Genomic DNA, 26,778 nt, shown 5'->3' with positions numbered 1-26,778 from the left:
AAGAATAGGAAAAAACAAAAAAGAAAAAAATCTCGCTGCACCTACTCAAGACATATTCTAGTTCTGATCCAGGCAGAACTAGACCTAGACCTTCAGTAAGGACTTCGGGACAGCTTTTGTTTCACCATCTCTTTACTTTCTCTATTTTGGTTCCACTCCCAGACAGGCTTTTACCTTCCCATGGCAAGGACAGCCACCAGAATTTCCACACCAGCATTTGTTTTCCAACAGTTATAGTGAAAATACCTCAAGATAACTCCTAGTTTTGGATTGTCTCATGACAACAACTCATTTTGGAAGCAGTCGCTTTGCCACCAATCTGCCGTGCCTGGGTGACTTGCCAACCCTAGAGTCACAGGGTGGGGTCAGTCTCACAGGCGCAACATGCACAGAATGGAAATTTCCCAAAGAAAAATGTTAAGTGCTCCTAGCAGAATAAAGAAGTGAATTCTGGCAGGTAAGTGCAAAAGATCTCTATCGGATATTTGAAGGGTAAATTATATGCTCTTGGTTATATTTATTAGGCATAATAATTTTGATCCATAATTTGTCCATCCAAAAATATATATTTTTAAAAACTTTTCTATAATTTAAAATATATCCTCTCTTGAGCTGCCATTCTCCCTGATGGCAGAAAATATAATCTTATCAATACCAGTAAACTCAATCAAATGAGCAATTTCCCCCTTTACTTCATTCCTCTTTCCAGCTGAAATGATTTGGATGCCAGTGGGCCTATGTAGCACCGTGTCTTTGTGAGGTTGGGTTTGGGGGACCAGGATTATGGTCCAAGATCCTCATGTGTCTGCTCTGACATGCACCAGAATATATTTCATCTCCATTCTTTTTTTATGTTTTGGCATCTGTCTCCACTGTATCTATGGAGAAGGCAAGTTCCCATCTGGTGTGCAGGCACTGGTCCATGCACACAGCATCCTCTTGGATCCTCAGAGGAATTCACCCTCTCTGGGACTCTTCGGGACCTTTCTGTGGACCAGTGAAACTTTCTGATTCTCTCCAGTACCATCAAAACTTGGTGGTGGTGGTAGGGTACATCCAGCCCCTCTACCTGGACAGTGTGGCCCTGTGTCTACTCTTCCCCTGCGAACCACCCTGGGGGTGAGGATCACAAGAAGGTTTCCTGCCTCCTTAGGCTCACTCAGAGGCTACACACATAAAACCTGCTTTCTGATCCTCTACACCTCTTTTGGAAGGGGGACAGTACAGAGAAAATGGGATGAGGCGCTCCTTCAGAACATACCCAATCCGAGTCCCCACTGCCCTCTTCTCAGGCTCTTCTGCTGCTTTAGCCCGAACTTTTTTTTTTTTTTTCATGGTTTTAGGGTAGAAAAACTGGCTCTTATGTTACATGCATTTTTTTCAACTCTATTGGTTACATACCATGATTTGAATTTTGGTCCTCAAAAGCCAGGCTTAGGGAACTCAAAAATCCTTTATTATATCCTACATCCTTTGCTTCACATTTTAAAGCCCCCCCCCTTTTTTTTTGAGAATTGATTCTTCCCTGTGCAGTGTGATTTCCTTTCTCCAAAGCAGCGAGCCCAGTCCGCACAGCTGATGTCTGAACTGCCCTCTGCTGCTCTGTGCTCCAGGCCGACTGTCAGTCTTTCCGGAATAGTGAAGGCTGTACCTCAACAGGTTAGTTTTTCTGAATCCTGTTTTCCAGGTGACCACTCTCACCTTGTTTACATCTTTTCCTAAGACAGAATTTTCAAGAGCTCCTCCAACGTGCAATTGTAAAATTCAGTCTTTGACTGTAAGCATCAAAATCTACCCTGGCAATTTTAAGCACAAAGGGTTTACTTGGATGACATCTGGGGCTCACAGATGGAATGGCATAAATCAGGAATTTGGGAAGCCTGTTACCACTACAGTGGTAAAGAATAACCTCTGACCATGACTCACATCCCTGCATCATTTACTTAGGTCCAGGGAGAGCATCCCATTGGCTTGGCCAAGATGACATTCCAGCCACTGCATGCAGTGGGCCAAAGAGAGGGGTTATCTGATTCCCATGACTCTGCAACAGGAAACAGAAGCTACTTCCCACCAAGACTGCACACAATGGGGGAGAGATTACTCCTTGAACAGAAATCAAGGTGGGATTAGGTAGTCAAAGAACTCATGGACAGGCAAAATGATTAGGCCCACTGCCACAATTCTGATTCTATATTTTATATATAATATTGCCTAGGGCTAGAGATATCATTAAGGTGCTATTGGGGAATATATGACCATAACCTCTTTCTGAAGATTAAAAATGGAAAAATCACTTCCATCCAAATCCTTCCATCAAGAAAGAACTTTTAAGACAATGTACTTAATTCCTCCTTCTGTGCTTTAGTTGGGCTACATTAAATGCATGGGAGAAGAGAGCACATCGACATTCAGTTCCTCTGCCCACTTGCACAGATCATTCGTTTCTATCAGCAAATAGAAAATGAGTGAAATGTTACAGCCAACATAAGAAACCCAGTTTGGAGAAGAATCAAGAGATACAGAAAAAACAGGTAAAAGAAGGGGAATGAGAGGAAGTCAGAAGTGTGAGATGGAAAGAAAAAAAAGAAAAAGATTTCCATTTACAATGATGCCTCAGAAACAGCTTCCAGTGGAAGACAACAAACGAATCATTATCATGAACTGAAAGAATCTCCCTCCCTCTACCTCTCATCCTTCTTTCATTCCTCCCTCACTCCCCTTCTCTGTCTCTCTCTCGCCTTTCTCTTCAACTTCATTTTGTCACCAATATCCATTCCCTAGTATCTGCTATCGGGCAGAAGACGTGTGAAGTAACTTCCTGCAATCTTAACTATGCTTCTCACCCAAATGATCACCACAAAACGACAATGTAACAAAAAATTGAAATACTATTCAGAGATTTCTGGGAATTTTTTCTCCTTCCCTTAAAACTTCTAGAATCACCTTTAATATGTTCATTGGAGCCAATCTGTAACTATTTCCCATACGAAGCTAACTTAAGAGCTTTGAGTTTTTTGTCATGGTAATGAGGTAAATAGTCATAACATGCTTTGAAAATATATAGTTTTGTGTAAATCTAAACTACAGTTCCATGTAAGCTTGCCCACAAATGTGTTTCCACTAAATCTGGCCAGCATACACCCAGTGGTGAGAAACATATAGAACTCCATTTCCCTAGCTTTAATGATTTCTTCAACAGAAGGGCCCTTTAGGTCTTAGTTGGATGTAGACCAACAAATTCTTTCACCCAGATCAACAAATTCATTCACCCAGTTGGATGTAACTGTTGGATAGGTGCGTCATTGGATTGGCTGCGTGTTTTTGATAGCGTTCAAGTTATATGGCTTCTTGTGATTCAAGTTATACGGCTTTTAATAAAAGGAAAAAACCATCGCCGTCATTATCTTTAACAATTATTGAACACTATCTTTCAGGAACTGTGCTCAGTGCTTTAAACATAGTGTTTCATTCAATCCTGACAACCACTCTATGAGATTATACACTGTTATGTATTGAGGCATGTACTGTCTTTGTTCCTAACATCTCCATTTTACAGGTCTGATGAACAGCAGTAAGCAGTGAGCTGAGCTTCAAAGGTATGCATATTCAAGAGCTCATGAGGCATTACATAGTCCTGAAAGTGATGGGCTAGAGCATTTGGGCAAGGGCTGCTTTATCAAATTTAGCTTTGTAACCAATACTTAAACTTAGGAGACTGATGAGTTGGAAGAAGGACTTCTGCAAAGCTCACCAAGACACTCTGAGAGGATCATTCTGCTTTACTTTCCTCACAGTGCTTCTCCAAAGTGAATGTGAGCTGAAGAGAGCAAGGACTTTGCCTGTCTTTTCACTGTTGTTTTCAGGGCATCTTAAAAGACTGACTGACCCATGGCACATTCTGAATGAATATTCACTGAATGTTAAAGTTTCATATTGAATTTCAGCCGTAAAAATAAGCTCTGTGCCAGATACCCAGATGAAATGAGAATCAGGCTGTGGTCCCATGGGTAATGTAATTAATCTGTTTTCCCAGTTCTTTCCTTTCTGCATCCATCTGCATGTGTGTGGGCATTTGTATATATGTGTTTGTGTACTAACAGAGGTTTAACTTCCATGTCTGTAGGGGAACATTCAAGTATTTTCTCCAATCTTAGTAGCATGGAGTCTGAAAATGTGCCAAAGACAAATATTTAAAGCACCAGTTGCCTTTGAAAATTATTTAAAGGACAACATATGAAAACAATTAAAAATATGAGCTGTTAGTCTGGCAGCCTAGGTTAAAATCCCTATAAATTCTAATTTCCTAATTAGTTACTATATTCTCTTTACGTTTCTCATGCTATATTAGCATCTTCTTTCCCTTGATTACAACGTTGATATTTTTCGTTCCATTTTCTATGAGTATTTCACTGGCTAGAGCTTCCATTTGAATGTTGAATAGAAGCAGTAATAGCTAGAATCCTTGTTCTGTTCTTGATTGTAAAACAAATGCTTTAATTAAAATAAATTACAAAAGTTGTATATTCTTGTTAGATTTCCATCGGTAATTGTGCCAGTTGTCAACTTATTTCCTCTTGGCTCCAAATATATACTTTCTTGCCTGCTCTTTGAAAATGGAGATGGGCCCTTTAAATGTTTTTCCTTTGACAGCTGGCATGACGTTAAACTTTGGCAGTAGAGAGCAGTAGGGAGACATTGCAGAAGGAAAGGGTTATCTTTCCTGGTTGCAGTGTGCTCACTGGGCATGTTCCTGCAGCTCGCAGAGATTCTCCAGTGCCTGTCTCCTACCGTACAGGTGGCTCTCCCAGTATCTGGCCCTTGAAGCACAGCAGCTTTTCCAAGGTCTGGATTCTACAGAACAGGCAGCTTCTCCAACACCAGGCTCCTATGGCACATGCAGCTCCCCAATGTCCAGCTCCTGCAGCACAAGCTACTTCTGCAGCATGATGCTCCTGCTGTGCATGGAGGTCAGGAGCAGCCAGTGCCTAACAGCTTCCACTGACATCCCTTTGTATCATTTCATTGCATAGTTCTTCCAACAAGACATCTTCCCATGAATGCTTTCCCCAAAATCCTAGAGTACGTATTCAGCCGTTTCTAGAGGGCCTATTTCCAGCAAGTTCCACTGGTATGACACTACACTAACTTCTGTGCCCTCCTTCCTCTAAGGAAATCTGGATCTGAGCTGGGGAGAGAAGAGATGGGGTCTTCCTTGGGCACTGGGTCTCTGCCATAGGGGTGGTGCTGCCTCTCATAGTTGCCATGTTCTCTGGCGTTCTCTTTACCTCTAGCTAACCAGTCCCTCACTGATTCCAACAGCTTGTTATAGTTAAAAATTCTTTAAGCTTTCCCTGTTCAAATTGCTGTGTTGTTTCTGTCTCCTAATTGGACCCTGACTGATTTGCCAGGTTAAGTAAATTTTCTTCTATACCAATTTTGCTAAAATTTTTATTGTAAACAGTATGAACAGGCACTGAATTTAATCAAAGGCCTTTTCTGCACAAATTGAAATAATGATGTCTCTCTTGTTTTAAATTTGATAATGTAATGCTATATGTTAATTTTGAAAAATATGAAACCATCCTTTTACTCCTGGGACACGGTTGAGATTTTTTATGCACTGTTATCTTTGGTTTGCCAATATTTTCTTAGCGTTATTGTGTATATGTACAATACATGTAAATTTAAATTATAATTCTCTTCTTGTTTGTCCTTATCTGGTATTAGTTTTGAGCTTATGCAAACCTTATGAAACATCTTGGAAAGAGTTAGACCACATCTATCATCCCAGTTCCTTTTCCTTCTGGCCTTCTTGTCTTTTTGTTTGAGCAGCTACTATAGAATCTCTTCATTCTCTTTGCCTTTGCCTTAGATCCCCACCATCTTTAATTTGGGCTCTAACAAAGGCTTCCTCCTTTACCCATATTGTAGCTATCCAAGTTACCAGCTTCAGACAGTCCCCTGTTTTCTTACATAATACTCTTGAAAACTTATCAAAGGCAAATATGTGCAAGCCACTAATAGAATTATGTATTATAAGAAAAACTCTCTTCCTGGAGGACTAAAAATTGATCCCAAATTCCTAATTGCAGTTTACCCTTTAGACACAGACTTTAAAAATTTATAACTAATATATCATATGTGTTCTTTTACTTTGTTCCCTTCTTTCCTAATTACTCATGTAGTCAACAGGTTTAGGTTCAATGAGTCTCTGTGTTTAGACTAATGATTCCCATCTTTGTCTCAAGTTTATTAAGTTCATGAGATCTTTGCTTGTTATTACTGGTGTCAGCACTTTTTTGGGGTAATATTTCTCTTTGTATAATAATAAGAGTAAAATGCAATTAAATATACAATTAAAAAAATTTCTGTGCTAAGATGCTGACATTCTTATAAATTATAAAGCAAGCACCACCACCACAACAAAGGTAATTTATTGAATGGGGTATAATCATGTAAATTTAGAACATAAAAGGTAATTTTAGATTTTTCAAACATAATGTCTGAAAGTGAGTATTGTTTGAAGATATCAAAATGGTCAAGGGCTCTATTTACAAAAGCTTTTGATGCTTCCTCATTCCCTTAGAAACAAACCTAAACTTTGGAGCACATCATTTAATGCCATCTGCAATCCCAGCTTACTTCTCGAGCTGGGCTCTCACTTTCTCCCACTTCTTTTTTCCCCATGGACGACTCAACCGTTCTCAAGTGTGCCTGGTAGTCATGCCTGTTTCTGTGGTTATGACTTGCTGTCAGTCAGCCTTTACCTTCACATCTTCCCTCCTTTCAAAGTCACTCTAATTCTCCTGTCTTTTGGAAACACCAACTCCAACATGAATCTTTTCCCTTTTCCTTTAAGCACCTCCAGAACAAATTAATTTCCCCTCTATGCTCCCATAATACTTCATTGTTCGGAACTGTATCTTCTGATTAGAGATAACTGTACCAGTTTGGGGTGCAGTATAAAGCACATTTCCTTTTACTATTTCAATTAAATAGCTTTGGTCATCATCCAACCTCTTTCAGTAACGTCCTCATGTTCCCAGGGTCTACATTGTAGAATAATTTAGAGAATAATAAAAGTTCTAATAGCTTGTTGGCACTTGTGTGGTGCTTACTATGTGCATTTTGTATACATTAAAAGTACATTAATGCATTTGGTTATGACAACAACCCTGTAAGTAGATATTATAATACCTACTTAATACAGCAGGATACTGAGGTTCAGAAGGATTAAATAAACTTGCTTAAGATCACACAGCTGGCCTCTACGGCCTGGGTGCATCACTCTAAGGCTTATGGAGAGAGATGCTGCAGGCAAAAGGTGAACACACTGGTTTTGTGAGTGACTCTGAAAACCAGGGTGGCACAGGCAGCTTTGGGGGCTCAGGTGATAGTGTGACACAGAGTAAGAGAGACAGACACCCTTCTCACTTCGGAGTGGATCTCATTCTGGCTTCAGTGCAGTGAGGATTCAGGGGAAGCCAGTGGCTTAAATACCTTAGAGGGTTCCGCTTGGGCAGCTCTGAAAGCCACCATTCTTAGCACATCTGTTGGCCATCATGAGGGGCAGAAGCAGCACTGACACAGGAAAGGCTTCAGGCTCAGAGTGTGCTGATGAGGAAAGCTTTGGGGTGTTAACTGTTGCTGGGGAGAGCTCTCTGGAAATGTCAAGAGGTAACCAGATGAGACTTGGATAAACGGTCCTCTGTTATGAGGGAGTGGGCAGGAGACACTGAAATCTGTATTATTATGATTAGTGAGATTCCATAGTGCTTACTGCTTTGTGAAGTCTAGAACCATTTTGGATGCCCAGATGATCGTATCTATTATCCACAATTAGCTTTCAAGGTATGCACTGTTATTTCTGTGTTAGAAGTCTAAAAAAAAGGAACTCAGATAAATAACTTACTCAAGACAAGGATTCTTGTTTGTAGCACACCCGAGGTTCAAACCCAGCTATTTCTGACTCTGAAGTTCATATTCTCTTCATTGTGCATGCTGTCTTCCCAGAATGATGGGGGAAGAATACTGTTGTGTCTCCTGTTTGACACACACAGGTGAGGCATTCCTTTCTCAGTGCTTGGCATTTCTCATGACCTAGGAATTAGAATTCATTGATATTTTCATAAAATGAAGTCCCCAGTGAAAGACTTTTGTCCTCACCCAAGTTAGATAAACCTCTGAATGCTGCTACAATCTCATGATTCCCAATGTGGTTTTCTTTAGAAACCGTGAGTTCAGATGTAGCTATCACTTTTAATGTGTGGATGAAGGCGTGTGTATACTACAGTTGTTCACTATCAGCTCATATGGCAGACAGATGAGCTAGACCCTCCATTTCCCACAGTACACAGTCTAGCCTCACAGAAGTAATTTCTTCATGTTTACAACAAAGTGTGTTTCCCAAGACATTATATGCTTCAAAAATCTGCACGTTATCTTACTGAAGAAATTCTCTGAACCTCTTCTTATACTAAAAAAAAAAAAAAAAACAAAAAGTGAAATTGTGTTTCAAAAGTAGGAAGGAGAGAGGGTGTTATAATATTCTCAGTTGAAATATAATCCAATCAGGTGATTCTGCATTATATTAGATTCAGTTCAAATCCATTCTGATGAAATTGTAAATTTGATTTTTGTCATAGGAAATGTGATGATGCATCAAATTTAATTTTGGGTAATTTATGATACCATAATTTGAAGAAACTTCAATTCATTCCCAAGAAGGGGGAACACCCTTGCTTATGGCCAAAGTTTCACTGAGAACCTTAGTTCAATTGTTTGCTGATTCTATGTGGGTCAGGGAAGCATATCTGATTCATTTGGACACCTCAGCTGAGGGTGTGAATTTTCCCCAGGGTGGATTACTTTATTTTGTAATTAATTAATTAGTTAATTATTTTAATTGAAGTCTAGTTGATTTACAATGTTGTGTTAGTTTCAGGTATATAATAAAGTGATTCAGTCAGATATATATATATAAACACACACAAATATATATTAATCTATTCTTTTTCATATTCTTTTTCACTATAGGTTATTACAAGATGTTGAATATAGTTCCCTGTGCTATACTATAGGCCCTTTTTGGCTAACTATTTTATATATACTAATCAGGGAGGGCTGCTTTAATCTGTACCTGCTTCTGTTTCTCAGCCTGTCTGAACTGATTGAGTCAAGTTAGTAAAGTGACTCCATCTTTCCTTCCCTGTACCTAATTCTGACCGGCTAAAAATTAGTGAAGTTTCAGAAAATAAATCCTAGTTGGGTTAAGAATATAAATCCCCATGTTACACAAATAGGGTTTTTGCTGGAATGCACAAATGTCACAGATTTATACTTATGTAAATGTATACTTTTTAAAAACTACGTGTAGAAGAAGGAAGAGAGAAAAAAAATTTATGCCTGGGAGTCAGTCCCTTACAGTTACATAAAAGTTTCCAAACCAACTGCCCGAAGGAAACTCAAGGATATATTTTGCCAAGAATGTTTCCCTCTAGTATTTTAATCTCAGTTAATTCTGGGTGTCTCAGAAAATGAATCCATTCTTTTCTAACATCTTTAATTTGTTGGTGTTCATGATTGTCGGCATTTTATTTTGAATCAAAGTGTGAAATGGAACATTAGTTCCAAAAAGATGCACTTCGAATTTTGTACTCGGTAAGAGTCTAAATAGGTTGTTTTGAATATTTGAGGTTTTTCTTCCTCTTTTAGCAATCACGAATAAACTACTGTTCTTGCACAATCTGGATGATTAAATGACAAAGCTTGGAAGTGAATTCAATCATGGAATAACACTGAAGACACATGAGGGTTGTATTGATGCTGGGCGAGGTATTTCATTGAAATGGTTGTTGCTTCTTGACAAATGACGTATCACTGCTTTTGAGTCTGGAGTGTGGGAGGCTGATGGACTGCTGAAAATTTAGCAGACTGTTAGGACATCTTAAGACGGAAAATTGGTCAAAAAAAATCTTTAGAGTCAGCGTTAGAATCAGAAAACCTTGCACAATGAAGGCTTGCTCTGTTCTCTTAGCTAGGAATGCACAACCTCACTATTCTTCCACCACCCCATCTCCCACTGGGCACACTCTTCTTATAGTTCTAAATTCAGCTCAAATACCACCTTCTCCACAAACTCCCCCCATATTCTCCTTGCTCCTTTAAAGTCAGTTCTCTTCTTCAAATGCCCAGATTATTACCTGTATCTTTCTTGAAGCAGATTTACTCCTCTTTATTATGATCATTTGAATCCCTGTCTTACTTCCCCTACTTGATTCCAAAAGTTCTTACTTTTCAGGTTCATTATCTGACTCATCTTTGAATTCTTCATAGGGCTGAAGTTGTGCTGTACACCAGCCAGGAATAATCATGAAGAGAGCTTACATTTAATGAGAGTTTACTATGTGCCAATCAGTCTGAGGGGTGTCATTTAATACTTCAGAAACCATGCAAGGGAAGTGCTATTATTATATCTATTTTCATAAGTGGGAGATCAGAGACTTAAAGAGAATGAATAACTAATAAATATTCAAACACAAGACTCAAACCCAGACAGTGTGATTTCAGAGATGGGGCTGTTTTGGGAAAAAAAAAAAAAAGGGATATTAAATCAGAAAAAAAAAAAAGAATTTTCCCACAAATTAACAGAATCAATACCAAAAAAAGAACAGAGGTTAAAATTATGTGGTTCCAACCTTCCACTACAAAAGTAGTCAAATAATCTAACCCTCATCTTTCAAGCTCTAACCCTTGCTGAACCATTACAAAAACAGCAGTCCGCGTTTTCCCTCCATCCACAGTTTTCTGATCAGATTTACTCTAACCTGCAGAGCCACAATTTAAGTCCAGGAATACTGAAGTCCGAAGCTGTGTTAGCAACCACTCTGCTAGAGCCTGTTAAGCCCATGAAGGTCTGCCCTCAGCTTCTGTTGTAGTCATTACAACCCATTTCCACTGTGTCCCTCTGTCGCCCTCTTGACAGCTCATAGAACCTCTCCCTTTACAGCCTGACTCATAAATTCTTAAGCTTCTGATTTCTCCCCCAGCCTCCTGTCTCTAAGGTCAAACAAACCACCTTTATCACTCTTTCCTGGAGGTCAAATTTTCAGGCCTTGCAACATTATTACCACTCCTCTTTGTGCTCTCTTCAAGTTATGCACACATACCATTAATATTAAGTGACTGCTCTGAATCATTCAATTGTTGATCTAGTAATTGTCATATGCATTTTTCTGAAAACAATAATTGCAAGATTGCACAGGCCAATTTGCTAACTCTGCTGTCATGTGCGTGAATATTAAATAAACACAAGGGAGCAGATGAGAGGACAGGGAAGTCACTGCCAGCTGGAACTTTAGAACAGGATGATGTTCTGTAACTTCAAGAGCCACTGAGCACAACTGAACCTTGTCTGTTTTTGGCAATATACTAAGGACACATGAAATACTGTGGCTTCCCTTCCCTGCCCGCTATGCTTTGGGGGCATATAGAACTGATCTACGTATAATGGCAAGCAGCCTAGGAAACCTGATTGCATGATACTTCGAGTTAGAGTGTGGCTCAGAACAACTTTTGGCATTTTCTTTTTCTTTTTTTTTGACGTATAGTCAGTTTACAATGTGTCAATTTCTGGTGTACTGCATAATGTTTCAGTCATACATATAAATACATGTATTTGTTCTATTCTTTTTTATTATAGGTTACTACAAGATATTGAATATAGTTTCCTGTGCTAAACAGTAGAAACTTGCTGTTCATCTATTTTATATATAGTAGTATCTGCGAATCTCGAACTCCCAATTTATCCCTTCCCACCGGTAACCGTAAGTTTGTTTACTATGTCTGTGAGTCTGTTTCTGTCTTGTAGATAAGTTCATTAGTGTCTTCTCTTTTCTTTTTTTTAAGAGTCCACATATAAGTGATATCAGATGGTATTTTTCTTTCTCTTTCTGGCTTACTTCACTTAGAATGATGATCTCCAGGTCCATCCATGTTGCTGCAAATGGCATTATTTTATTGCTTTTTATGACTAAGTAGTATTCCATTGTATAAATATACCACATCTTCTTTATCCAGTCATCTGTTGATAGACATTTAGGTTGTTTTCATGTCATGGCTATTGTATATAATGCTGCTATAAACATTGGGGTGCATGTATCTTTTTGAATTAAGGTTCCCTGTGGATATATGCCCAAGAGTGGGATTGCTGGATCATATGGAAAGTCTATTTTTAATTTTTTAAGGAATCTCCATACGATTTTCCCAAATGGCTGCACCAAACTACATTTCCCACCAACAGTGTAGGAGGGCTCCATTTTCTCCACATCCTCTCCAGTATTTATCGTTTATGGACTTTTGAATGATGGCCATTCTGACTGGTGTGAGGTGATACCTCATTGTAGTTTTGATTGCATTTCTCTGATAATAAGCGATATTGAGCATTTTTTTCCATGTGTCTATTGGTCATTTGTATGTCTTCATTGGAGAATTGCTTGTTTAGGTCTTCTGATTATTTTTGGATTGGGCTGTTCTTGTGTTATTAAGTTGTATGAGCTGTTTATATATTCTGGAAATTAAGCCTTTGTCAGTTGCATCACTTGCAAATATTTTCTCCCATTCCATAGGTTGCCTTTTTGTTTTGCTTATGGTTTCCTTTGCTGTGCAAAAGCTTATAAGTTTAATTAGGTCCTATTTGTTTATTTTTGCTTTTATTTCTATTGCCTGGGTAGACTATCCTAGGAGAACATTGCTAAGATTTATGTCTGAAAATATTTTGCCTATGTTTTCTTTTAGGAGATTTATAGTGCCTTATCTTATATTTAAGTCTTTAAGCCATTTTGAGTTCATTTTTGTGTATGGTGTGAGGGAGTGTTCTAACTTCACTGATCTATATGCTGCTGTCCAGTTTTCCCAACACCATTTGCTGAAGAGACTGTCTTTTCTCCATTGTATATTCTTGCCTCCTTTGTCAAAGATTAATTGACCATAACCCTGTGGATTTATTTCTAGGTTCTCTATTCTGTTCCTTGGATCCATATGTCTGTTTTTGTGCCAATAGCTCTGTAGTGTTGTCTGAAGTCTGGGAGGGTTATTCCTCCAGCTTCATTCCTTTCCTTTAGTATTGCTTTGGCAATTCTGGGTCTTTTGTGATTCCATCTAAATTTTAGGATTATTTGTTCTAGTTCTGTGAAAAATGTCATGGGTAACTTGATAGGGATTGCACTGAATCTGTAGATTGCTTTGCATAGTATGGACTTTTGTCATTTTCTTCCCATTAAGACTCATAATGACACAGTAATCCTGGTTCTTTTCTATGTTCCAATATTTCTGTGCTCACACTATAGAAATCACTCAATACAACTTTTCTTATACACACGGCATACAGATTTTATGATATTATACAGAGCTTTAGTAGTGATCTCAGGGTTTTTTAAAAAAATTAATCTCTGTCAAAATACACGGAGTAAGAAGAATTTCTATATTTTCTTGCACACACTATAAAATACAATGCCACCTCAACCAATACTTTTAAGGGTTTTTCTTTTAACTTGAATTTCTCTAACAGAAAAAGTATACAAAAGCAAGCACTGAGTAACTATAAAACACAGTCTAAGTCATCATAACTACTATTACTATTGTAGTTATTATGTTTATTGATGTTATTAGGCAGAGAAACAGTCATCACCAGCACCTTCTTAGCACATTCGGGAATGTGAAAATTTAATTTACTTATTTTGGTGATGAATTCCCCTAAGAAGTCTCACCTAATTATGTACTCAAACCCATCCTGAATAGGCTCTTACTACTGAACCACGCATCATTGAAATTTGTCTCTGCATCGCCTTCTTTTGGCTTTGATTCTAATCTGTTCTCTTAAGATCGTGTATGTCTCAGGCCCAGTGTTGCCCAACTTCGGATAACTTCGAGGAGCATACAAGTCACCTGGAGGTTTCGTTGGTAGCCCCGTTCTTAGAAGGTCTGGGTGGGCTAGTTCTAACAAACTTTCCAGTGTTGCTGATGCTGCTGGTTCTGTGGACAACACTTTGAATAGAGAACAGCTTTATGTATAGTAAGTTCTTAATTAAACCAGTGTAAGCAGTATCTTTGATTCTTTTTTTAAGGGCAAAGCTAATCAGTTTTTCAACAAATATTACTGAAGCCCACCATGTGCCGAGTAAATCAAATATTCTTCGTTCTAGTGAAGAGTCACTTACTTTTTTCCATTTCCACTGCTACTACCACCCAAGTTCATGCCCCTGTTATCTCTCTTCTGAACTTTGGCAATAGCTGCTGAATGCATCTCTCTACATACATTCTTGCTTCTTTCATTTTTTTTTTTAATAGCAAAGGAATGGACTTTTTAAAATGCATTTCTAATCATAGCATTCTGGTGTATCAAATACTTCAAAAGCTTCTCATTGAATTTTAAGATAAAATCCCAAATTTTATTGTAACAAAAATCAGCAAAAGCCTGCTTACATTAAGACCTTCATCTCCCATCACTCTCTTTCTGGCTTTTGATGTTCTAGCCCGTTTGGCTCTCTTTCAGTTATTAAATTTGCTAAGCTTCTTCTCAACCCAGGTCTTTGGCATATGCTGTGGCTTTGCCTGAAATGTTCTTCCTCTCTGTCTTTATCTAATACTATCCATCCTTCATAACTCAGATTAATACTGCTTCATCAGAGAACCCTCATCTGCCCTTCTAGATGAAGTCAGGATATTGGGTTACAAGTTATCTTAGTGTCACTCATTTTTTTGGGAGGTCACTTTCACAGGCATAATTACATTAGTCTGCTTCCTCTGATAACCAGTTGCATGAGGGCATGGATTTTGTCTGCCTTTTCTTGCATTTTATACACCTAGTCCCCAGTGCACTGCTTGGCATATAGTAGATATCAAAAAATATTTAATAAATGAATGATAAAAAAAATAGAAAGAGACTGGAACATTCTATTCCATCTGTATCCCTCTATTGAAGACAAAAATAGTTTGCTAATTTTCAAAGAACCAGTCTAACAAAATATACATCATTTAAATGTTTTCTAGTCTCTTAGATGTATCCATGAGGTGTTTTCGTATCTTCCAGTGCCCCCATGTCACTTCCATGGTATCCGTTTTCCTCTAAATTTCATGAGATGACTCATAGAAAACTTAAATTACTTGCAGGTGAAAAAACCATCCAGCTGTTTGAAAAGCATTTAATATACTGCCATATACAACCTCCTGCTGCTTCATAAACTGTTTCTGATGACACACACTCTTCATATACAGTGAATTATCATATGTGTTTAAGAATCCTTTGTCAAAAAGGAAGATGAATCCCTGGGAGCTACATCCCAGAAAAGCTTTGTAATTACATTATTATTACATTATTTGGGTGTCTGATAAAGTGATATACTCATCTTTTCTCTGGTTGACAAAGTTCATTTGTGAAAATACGTGTTGAATCTATTTCTTGAAATTCTGCCACCACTTTGGGGCACAGGGGGAAGGAAATGGAGGGATTCCTCCTGATTATCCTTGAACCCTGCAAACCTCCAGGATCTCTTCACAAAGCTTCATTTCAGAATTTTTTTCAAGGTCTGGAAAGTTATCTTTAATTTTCCGAAATCAGTGGAGAAGCAAAACTAATTATGGAAAATCCATCTATCCATCTTCTGCATAGAAAACAGGAAAATACTTCAAATTGGAGGACTGAAGTAACAGAGTTCATTGCTTGGTTCACGTATCTCCTGAAGGCCTCTGTTACTGTCCAGCCCAAGAGGGCGGCAAGCAGTGACCTCGGCCCTCCCTGGGGTTAACACATTCTGCATTTCCACAGTAGTGATTCAGCTGCATTTTAAGCCCCAAATGAAGTGGGGGGCATTATTCTCCGCAGGTCTGCCGTGGGCTCCCGGCCAGCAGCAGCCGTCAGCCCGGCGGGTGCCAGCTAGTGCTCAATGCAGACTGACATGGAGCCCTTGGCTGGGACAAAGGAGAGCCTTGTACTTATGGGAAAATGCTCAAGTTGTCTATTCTCTTCTTGTGGTTGTTGCTTTTCAGTTCAAGTTCCACTTAAGAATCATCAGAAAAAAGCTGCTCCATCCACAGAGGCGGCAGAAACATCCATTCTCACTGGCACGGTGCATTAACACAGCTCAGCTGAAGGTCACTGAACTCCTGAACCAACCAACAGGGGATGGTAGGTGTTCCGTAACTGAGGGGGTCCGAATACACCTCACCAGGTTGCCCTCGGTCCCCTCTTGGCCCTGGCTCTAAGTCCTACTCACTTCTTCCCTGTACACCTCTAATCTTAACCCTATTTCCACAGCTTTAATAATATGGATATAATAAGTACTCTTCTGTCTTTTTTCTCTCTTCTAACAAAGCTTGTTTCAATTTTTGTCGCCATTTTCATTAATCATTTGAGTCAACACCCTTAAGAAGTTTAAGCTTTAATCTTTGAGCTGAATTTCCTAGTTTATAAACAGGGTAGACGGTTAAGTAACCAGTCTATGAGTGAGTCAGGAGGGTCAGTTTGTTCCTACAGAACATTTGAAGACTTTTTGTTTTTGTGGTATTTTGGATATTCCCCTCTGATTTTCCTTTCCTTCCTAAGGTCACATCCCATAGTTATATCCCCAGAGAACCCCAGGATATGCTAACATACACCTTCACCTTGCCAGTTAGGTTTGGGGGGAAACAAAGGATTTTAAAATGACCCGCAGGAAATAAATCACCTCTCATCTTCATTCTCTCTCCTCTCCTCCACCATGTACATGGGTGTCTCTCCTCTCATCTTTGCATTTCACTACAAAACCTTTCATTCTTCTCTTCATTCACTCATTTAACAACATTATACCAAGGCCTGCTGTGTTTCAGAAGCTGTACTCGGTGCTAGGGATGGAGTCATGAACAAGGCGGAGCCTTTCCCGGCCCAGTTTGCATTTCAGTGAGGAAAACCAACAGCAAACAGGTAAACCAAGCCATAATCAAGGGAGTGATGGGTTGCTATTTAGAAACTAACCAAGACTGGTTTCTTTCTACTTCAAGAAACACTCTACCTCGTGTTTGGGAAAACTTTCTCTGAAGAGTTCTATTTAAGCTAAGACCTGAAGAGTAAGGTCAATTGAAACATGCAAAGAACCCAGGGAAGAAGCACTTCAGGTAGAGGGAAAGGCAGGGGAAAAGCCTGTCGTGTTTTAGAGACTGGCAGAAACCCAGGGTAGCTGGTGGATAACACAGAGTGCTTGTGATTGAGCTTGATAAGTGAGCCCTGGAGGTCAGAGCAAACTCTTAAAGAATAGTGGTAAGCATTTTGTGAGGACAAACTTGTGATGGCTCTGGTGACTGACAGGTAAAACCATGAGATAAGTCCAAGGAAATCACCTGCTTGGTAGATTATGTGTAGACATGTTCATCCTAGACCTAAAGTGGGCATCAAGGGAGAAACTCAAGGAAGTCCATTCTCAGGACTGCTGTCCTCAGAGAAGTGCCCAGAAGAACCAGCTTTCTCATTTTCAGAGTCCACTGTGTGACATAATCTATACAGTGATGTACATTCCAGCACCTGGCATGTCTCCCCATGTTATTCCTAGTCCATATATTCCACCCATTGGGCCAACCACCTAACTCCACATCAAGACTTATTTACCAGGCGTCTAACTCAGGCAGGCCAATGCAAATTTCTCAGCAAATGTGGCTGAGCCCAGCCTACTTGAAAACAGACTGAAACAACCTGTAAAAGATAACTCCTTTGCGCTTCCCATTCCCACAGTTCTTTCCTATGTGGATGCCTATTGGGTTAATACTTCGTACAATATTCCACATCTGTTTGTATTTGGCTCTTTTTTTCTTAATATGCTTTCATCACCCTTCCTGGTTACATGTTAAAATGTGATCGTTTGATTCCTAAATCCTCCTCTTCTACTTGGTTTTTGTCGGAGGATTACCATCAAGTTGTAAACCCTAATACTTTGGTAATAGTTTTAGAAACTTAAAGTACAAATGCACTTTCTGCGTTATTTTCCAACATATCTTTTTTTTTTCAATCCTACATCAAATGAACAGTTTAATTGGCTTCCTTAGACTCTTTGAATAATAAGTTGAGCCAAAGGTGAAATGACATCTTATTATTTGCATTATTGTATTTCAGAGCGTGGGACAAACTCTGGTGGAGAACTAGGAAAAGTCACATACAAAGGACCCAGATGGTGGGATACCACATGTTCTATGTTTTAGTATGAGAAACAGCTCAATCAAGTAAACTGTTCCCAGACGTTTATTCCATAGCCCGGGTCTAGAATAATTATTGTGCCTCTGGCAAGAGACAAAGGTGGAAAACGGACATTTAAGTAGAGTTAACATTAAAGAAATTATTGCATTCTTTTCTGAACATAATCACCTGTAACTGAAAAAGCAATGGTTCCATGTCATGTTCTTCATTGATCTGTTAGATATTTGCACTTGTTTAACCCAAGTGTAGGTATAGAATGTTGCCAACAGATATTCTTGAGAACTTAATAAAACCAAGTGGTTATCGTGAATACAGCAGCATGTCTAGAATATATAGAGCTAATATTTCCAAAAATATAAATAGAATTCTTTTGTTGAAATACCTATTACTTACACAATTTTAAAACAAATTGACATACATTTTGCACAGAGTGCAAACTGTGGAACAATTTTGTTTAATCACATTGTACATATACTTCTGAGTGTGTACAGCAAAGCTCTTTTTCATGGCATTTAACATCAAAGTTATCATTTCTGAGCTGGGACCTCAATATCTTTTTTATTTGTTATTTCTTCACTAACAAATATGTCATTTCTCTTATTAAAATTACCTAGATTACTTGAATATATTTTTTATGGCCAAGAATGAAGATTATACAACATGAGAGCCTTTTGATTAATAAAGCTATTAGCACTTTTTTTAAATTCAGAAATTAGTAAATGGACCAAGGTAGGTTCCAGCAAATACCTGATTTCAACTGATACCACCAACAAAGTACATCCTGCTTCCCTGTGCATAAAAACATAGTCACCTAGAAGAGACAGCTTCTCAGAACTCCAAAGAGAAAATCACAAATGAACAACTCTAGGTATAAATCACAGTCCTCTTGGCTGTGATAAGACAAAGTACAATAATGGGAAAGAAATATTTATCCTGTATTTCTTGTATGAATTTTATCTTAAGATCTCCAAATAGCTGGTAAAGGAAAGTTTTTGTTTATAGAATAACACAAACTAATCAACTCAAGAAATGAAATTTAGAAAATCACCTAAAATATTCTTGAAAAAAAAAAAGTATAACTCAGACCAAAATGTCAAGACTTATATCCTGTTAATTTTAAAAATATCCTGTATGACAGAATTTCCAACACTACTACACTATCCTTTTTTTTTCAGAATGGAAATTCTGACCCAGAGAAGGAAAGGGACTTGGCCCAGGTCATGCAGGAATCCAGTGGCTTTACTCACACTGGAATCACAAGCTAATTATGTCCTTTTAAGATAACAAACTGCTTGTTATTTTGGTGCTCCTTTTATGACACTGGAAGGAGAAAGTTCCTTAGGGTTCTCCTGGGTTACAAGGGCAACACATCAGAAAATTGCTGTTGTCTTTATTTTAATTTTGCTGGGAGAAGAGCTGAGAAATGAAATAAAGTGAGTAATGACTTGGAGGCTTCTCCCCCCAGACTCTTTCTTGAGTGAGGTTTACAGAAGTCCATGTTTGCGGGATGTGCACTGATCAGAATCATGACTGCCCAGAAAGTTTAAGCAAAAACCTTTGGTTCTTCATAATTAGTGGGTCTGCGGAAAAAAGGGAGTCTTCCCAGGCTTTTCCAGAACTCTCCGTGGCTTACTGCTGGGAGAGGAGGAAAAGTATGAGGAAAACAAACAGAAACAGGCCTCCTTTGTGCGTTGGCCCTGGGCCTGCCAAATCAGCCGGCTGGACGCAGAGGCAATTTCCTTAGTGTTTGTGGCCTTACGCTGACTTCTGAACAGGGAAGTTGGGCAATATTTATTGTTGAATGGGGCCCTGGGAGATTATTCTTGGAAGGAACAACCTCTGTGAACCTTTGTGTGTTGACTGAAAATCTCCCCTAGCCAAAGTTTCACAAACTAGATGTGACTGCCTCCCTCTAACACAAAAATAACTGGGAAACAGAAAGCTCTTAAAGTTTGGAAATCCAGTCTTATAGACGTGGTTTCTTCTTACTCAAGGTGATTTATGTCTCTGGAGTGCTGAGTTAGGAAAGTGTGGAAATAGGGGAACACACTTTAAGATACTGTGAGCAACTTTCTAGGATTTGTGAACCATTGAAATGTAAAAATATCTATTTATTCACTACTCGTTTATAGGGGATTATCCCCCTCCTCCCCCCGGCTTCCTTCCTTCCATCTGGGCATGCAGAGGCATGGTCAGATACTGAAAGAGATGCAAAGAGGTAGACAGCCTGATCCTTGACATGAAGATGCTCATACTATTCACAAAGAAACCAAATAATAAGAATAAACCATAGCGTATAAATATTAGTCTGATTTAAATAGTCCATTTAAACATCATAAAATAGTCATTCAAACACCATCTCTTTTCACTCTTTCTCTCCCTAAGTTAGTGTCTGAGCATATTGAGAAAGGGATGCCAAGCACAAAACCTTAAGTCAACGGAAAGGGCTGGGCCCTCAGGCTCAAAGCTGTCTGCCACCTGGGGCTCTAGGACAATGTCCCTCATCCAGCAGTGCTGCTAGTCCTCTTGTCATTTGCAGCTGAAGTGTGCAGCTGGCCACATTCATGAGCTGATCTCTGCCAGCCTGGTCAGGGCTGAGCAGGCCTCCCTGGCAAAGAAGCCTAGTATTGGCCTCTGCTGGTGTATAGACCTTGCTTGGATCTAACTCAGGCAGCCTTGAGCCTTGCAGGCTGCTTGGCAACCCTTCACACAAAGTCACGTTGTCAAACCTGTGTGGCAAGCCCCCCAGCCAGAGTCTCAGCTGCTTTGAAACCCAGGGTGACTCCACCAAGTTAACCTTTGAGGCCTCCCTCTGCCTGGCCACCTAACATTGCCCAGTTGCTGTGGCCACTTCCCAGCTTGGCGATGTCTCAGAGGTGCCCTCTTTCTAGAGGCCTCAGTGTGGAGAAGGCAGCCCTTCTCTGCCTCCAGTGTTTCTGTCACCTCTCCAGAATGTTCTCTCCTGTTCCCCACAAAGAGGACGGCAGAAGATGCTGTACGCTCTCCCTTTTCTCTTCTTCCTACAAACACCCTAGGCCTGGAAAGGCTGGACATGGCTTCCATTCCCGTCAAATCACATCTTCTCTTTACAGTCACCTGACCCCAGATGGAGCACACTCTCCACATCACAGTGAGCCCCTGGGGTGTATTTTCATAACCAAAGTCTCGTGGAACCTGAAAATTCTAGTCTCATAACAACACTGTCTATTCTTTATCTCAGAAGCCAAGTATTAACTTGCCCTTTTTCTTCACAATATCCAAACATCCCGAGGCAAACAGATACTTTGGGGCAACAGAGGTGAAGAACTTATATTCAGAAAGGCAAAAGGAAGAGCATATAGAAAATATTTAATGCTTGTCACTAGATATGGTGGGCTTGTCTTACCAGCCGAGTGCCAAAGGACTTGTGACTTATTCCTCATGGGAGGAGCTCTATAGAAGAGAGTGAGTAAAACTTTTGTTTTTCAATGTAATCTCCTTGAAACAGTGAGACCGGTATCTTTCAACAACTTTCAATGATGAGAAATAGTTCCAGAAGCTTCTATAATGACAGAAGCCACTCTCAGCTACAGTTATGAAATTTATTGCCTCCAGACAACTACCACTGGCTGGCAAAGCCTTCTTTGGTGCCCATCAGCCTTTGGCCAGCCCCAGCCGGAGTGAAAGTGCGTACACAGGGGAGCTGCTGATTCCGGGCTCATTAGCCAGAAGAAGAAAATGAAGAAGAAAGAAATGGAAGAGGCTAAGAGTCCTTGCCTATGGAGCACAGGGAAGCCCATCTGCCCAGGATTTATGGCACTGTTCTGGAAGGAGGTTCAGGGAGTCCAAGTTGCTTAAACATCAGTAACAGGTTGGAGAACTTCAAACAGCTTACCTTTCTCTCTGTTTTCCCTCTGTTGGGACCTAGGAAAAGTGATAGAAACATGTTAGATCACAATGGAAATGACTGTACCCATAGAATTACTAGTTAGAGTATTTTAATCTCATTTGATATTGCTGATTTAGTCTCATTCTTTAAAAATTTAAATGCTGTGATTTTATCATTACTTTTTAAAATTTGTAAGCATCAAGCCATTCATAGGTGAATTGGTTCAGCAGCCCATTTGGTTTCTGGATAACAGAGACAAGACAGACCAAGAAACTACTTCTCAGAGTTATGATCCCAGTGGTGGCGAAACAGAAATCCTGCTGTTCCCTCTGCTTCACAGCCCCTTTCCTCCTACTCTTTACACATAACTTCTGCTGATTCTACTTCCCCCTTCTCAGCTCCAACCCCTATACTTAAATCAGATCCCCAGTATACTCTCTCATTGCATCCTCTCCTTTGCTTACTTAGCACTTATCTTGATTTGTAATCATATGCTTTTTGTGTTATTCTTTTTTAAAAGTCTGAAATACGAGTTCATTCTGCAGACAGCCAACGAGGAGAGGGGTAAAGAGACCCTTGTTACAGATGGCAGGTGGTGCCAGGGACCTGAGAAGAACACAAAGGAAGACATCTGACCATCTCAGACTGCTTGCATTTTGGGGTTTACACCAGAAGGGCCCCGGATCCTCCAGCACCTTCCTCCCCTGACTTGCTGAGAGCCCACTTTCATGATCATTTCTTTCCCACCCAACTTCTAAATTATTCTTCATCATTTTTTTTTTCCTCTCTCTGCTGCATCCTCCGCCTGAGCCCCACCCCCAGGGAATTAGATTGGAGGGACATTTCCAGCTGGTTGAGAAGGGACCGATTATGGAGGGGTGGTGGGATGGATGTTATAAACCACTGAAAAGCTCAAGTATTGAAAATGGGCTTCTGGAATTGCATGTCAGACCACGGGATGTGTACCTCTCTCTAAGTACATGGTTGTGGGAATCTAGAGGAGTAGCAGAAAAATGAGAGTCGTGAGCTTAAAAACATGCCCATGGTCCATGGCAGGTTGGGAACTGAACCCTGGCCAACCAGAATCCAAGGTGCACGACCTTGCTGTCATCCAGTTGCTTGTTGCTCATGGCTCCGCATCAAGACTGACCAAAATGCAACTGTATTTTTTACACTGCACTCTGAAACTGTACTGAGCCCTTTGCTTGTTTTTTTAATGACCAAACCCCCATTTCAACGATGTTTAGCATTCTACCTTTTTTATTTGTCCCAACACAGCTGTTCAATAAGATTTCCTATCGGTAACAGTGGCGTATGACGACAGGGTGGAGGCGGGAAGCGGGTTCTGGCATGGATCCCCTAGGAGAAAATGCTCCCTTCTGTTTCCAAGAATCCTTTTAAGGCCTTTTGATTTCAGAAGGAGAGTCACTTGGGCTTTACTCCTTGCTTTGTGAGTCTCTCCGTTATCCCAGCATCTCTAGAACAGGGGCCCTTTGGGGTATCAGAGATTTATTCCTTAACATACCTCCCCGGTACGAGCTGTCGCTGTACTTCCCAGATTCTGATTGCTTTTCTTCCTCAACCTCTGGGTATTGCCTGCTGCTCATTCCTGTCCACCACCACCCCTGCACTCAGCCTGGCCTCTCCTCTCGTAACTCCAGCACACCCAGCACCAAGCTTTCCTCACTAACTGGGATGTCTGCCAGCTGTTTACCATGAACTTTGGGAACATGTGTATAGATCTCCTTCTCTTCAGTTCTACTCAAATAAGCCCCCAGAGGACATCCCTGTGGTCTGTCTGGTCGCCAGGTCTCCATCACTTCAACCCCACCACCATTTGTCTGGACCTTCGCACCACAGACATTCACACAGTTATCCCTTGTTCTTTATTGTTAACTTGAACCGTCTTTTAATAGCTTCTTCATGGATGAATGAACTTTAAAGAGAGAAATGTGTCTTTCTGACACACATTTTTATATGAATTCTTGTTTTATAGTCTCTGAATGGGTTCACTTGTTCAGGAAAACACAATAGAACACAGATGTTTGGGCCAAGTGTGCTCGCTAAAAGGTATTCTCTGTAGAACTGCTTTTAGGTATATGAGTATTCACAACAAAAGATGGACATGTTTTCCCTTTAGAGGGTTTTATTTCTTCTCAGTCTTGTCAAAAGTTGGATTTATAAACTAAATCTGTGGAATATTTATTTTAAAACATCACTAGCAAATTGTATGATAACTGTATATTAAAGTTTATGAAACCGCTTTCATAAGAATATTGAACTTTTAAAGGTTTTCAAACATTCTTCACTAGTTTGGGACCTGTTGGTTCATATTTTTGCTCAGAAGAATTTCTATTGCTTTTCCTCTGAGCCTCTGAGAATGGCTCTGCTGAGGCTGTGTTGGTGGAGCATGGCAGGCTGCGGTGCCGCTGGGTGGGAACTTTGTCAAACACCTATTCTGTGGAACACACTGAGGGAAAAATCACTGCCTTTACTGTGAGTTTGCTTTCAAAGAATTTCTGTTCTTTGTGGTAACTGTGGTCATAGCAATTACCTAAAACAAAATTGGTCATTGATCTTTTTCTCCCTCTTCAAAGTGGATAAAGGCTAACGGTATACGTCTGGGAATTTTAACATTAGTTGTTATGTTTTTTATTTTTAATCTTTCAGTGTTTTTGCTTGTGAAGGGAAGACCTACACGGAAACAGAAAATAACAGGTAGAACATTTTCAGTTAGTAATAACAATTATTCATATTTTCATGTGAAGAGGTTTTGAATATCTAAAGTTTTGGACTATCAATTCCCCAGGAATGCCTGATACGTATACCTATAGATAGATAGATATGCACCTCTCTCTATAACTATACCGATAATGGATATGTCTCCAAATTTCAATAAACCGATCAAGTCAAATACATTCAGTTCACTGTGCTATTTCAGAGAAGTTCAGGATACGGTCACATCTGAAAAAGGAGACCTCTCTGCATTCTGGAGAAAATGCCAGATTGGAATTTTCATATTTAAGATACCCCTTGCCCCTGCCAATAAAATATAGGTTATATGATTCTAAAGTTTTCAGTTAGAAAGTTTTGTTTTCATGGCAGAGAAAAACTGCAAGTTATTATAGCCCATGATGTGTATTTAGGGAGACTGGGGGGATAACACATAATTTCAACTTATTTCTGGACTAAATTAATATGATTATATATTATTTCATACCAACAGGGTAAAACTATTCTCTTGTAGAAGCTGATTCTTCTCCCCAGTGAACTTGACTGTTAGTTATTTTGATCAATATTTTTTATTAATACTACAACCAGCCAAATATTTCAAGGAAAGAATCAAATCATGTTTGTCACTAGTCCTATCTCAAATTTAATAATAAGAAGCAGGTAACTTGCAGAGCATGTGCCTGCTTTTTCTTTTGCCTGTTAGTTTGAATCTGAGGGTGGGGAAATCATGTGTGGTTATCTGTCTACACAGCTTGCCCAGAGCATACAGTCATTAGAATACCCTAGGTTCTGCTATGTAGACAGATGACCACTATGGACTAACTAAACATGGCTGCCCTCTTGAAGGGAAGAAATGTGGACATGTATGGGAGGCACATGTATGGGGGGGGGTGCTGTCTAAGAAAGACTTTAGAACTAAGATTCTTAATTGATATCCAAGTATGTGTTTTAGAAGGCATATTATTAAGGAATATTCAGGAGATTAGTTACCATAAACTTACTCAAGATGAACGGAGGTATTCTCATTCAACCAGGTAAAAGAGAGAGAATTAGAATTGAGAAATGTGCCTTTGCTCATGTTGCCTGGTCAGCATCTCCCAGCTGACCCATCAACTAAGTTGAAAAATGTGCCTCCCCAATAAAGGGAAACTGATGTCTGTAATACAGAGCATCACAGCTCCTAAAGTGTTTGGGTTAAAAAAAAAAATTCAGAGAGAGTTGATCTACTGTCCAGGCCACTGGAATTAGAATCTTGAGTATAGCTCCTTGAGAGGGAGTTTACCAGAAAAACATGAATTGGTAAGAATCTCATCAGTCTGTTATGCCAGACCCTTAGAGAGAGGTGCGTCTTACAGAGGAGGCAGTGCTCCTGCAGCCACGGTGAGTCACTCCCCAGGAAGTGCCCTGAGAACCAAAGGTGGCTCGCAGTAGTTTTCAGAATTGTGACCTCTAGGATAAGTCTTTCTGGGCCTCTTTTTTTTCATCTCAAAAATCAAACAGATGATTTCCTTAATAAATATGACAACATGCAAATTGATTAGATAATCAAAAATGTGTTCAGACAAAATAAAACAGTGAAAATCAAGCTAAGCAAAAGCACTTAGAGCAAATACTGATAGCTCTTATTTATATTATATTAAGTAAAGGACTCATTAAAAAAAAGTAAGAAAAGCCTCAAGATTCTCAATAGACACATGTACAAAATGTAGAAATAAATGTACAGAGAGAATAGAAACATTTTTAACATCAGAAATAACAATATAACTGAAAATGATCATGTAATACTATCTCTGGTGAAAGATGAAAGGGATGTTCTGACCCCATTAATTGTAGCACAGAAAAATGATATAAAAAGTGAATTTCTAGAAATCAATGGGTCAATTCTTATTAAAAATTTAAGTATTAATCACCTCTGGTCTAGTAATTTAAATTCTAAAAATCTTATCTTTAAAAAGAAATA

At 39.4% G+C, this 26,778-nt stretch overlaps 1 long non-coding RNA gene across 4 annotated transcripts in view; it reads left to right on the top strand.

Moving 5' to 3' along the window:
- Window positions 1-25,017, top strand: part of LOC106730179 — a 57,484-nt gene extending 32,467 nt beyond the window's left edge. The window contains exons 3-9 of one of the 4 annotated variants that reach the window (XR_004315142.1): window positions 167-457; window positions 1,555-1,659; window positions 3,557-3,596; window positions 16,045-16,183; window positions 16,864-16,957; window positions 18,137-22,067; window positions 22,606-25,017. This is a non-coding gene — a long non-coding RNA (uncharacterized LOC106730179). Of the gene's footprint in view, window positions 1-162; window positions 458-1,554; window positions 1,660-3,556; window positions 3,597-16,044; window positions 16,184-16,863; window positions 16,958-18,136; window positions 22,068-22,605 lie in introns of all 4 variants that reach the window. The other 3 variants (XR_004315140.1, XR_004315143.1, XR_001366617.2) reach the window with 3 other exon arrangements.
- The last annotated feature ends 1,761 nt before the right edge of the window (window positions 25,018-26,778 follow it).

Source organism: Camelus ferus, chromosome 25, assembly GCF_009834535.1.
Source record: "Camelus ferus isolate YT-003-E chromosome 25, BCGSAC_Cfer_1.0, whole genome shotgun sequence".
NCBI classification, from domain to species: Eukaryota; Metazoa; Chordata; class Mammalia; order Artiodactyla; family Camelidae; genus Camelus; species Camelus ferus.
The sequence above is the reverse complement of the archived record's forward strand: the minus strand, read 5'-3'. Positions and strand labels throughout refer to the sequence as shown.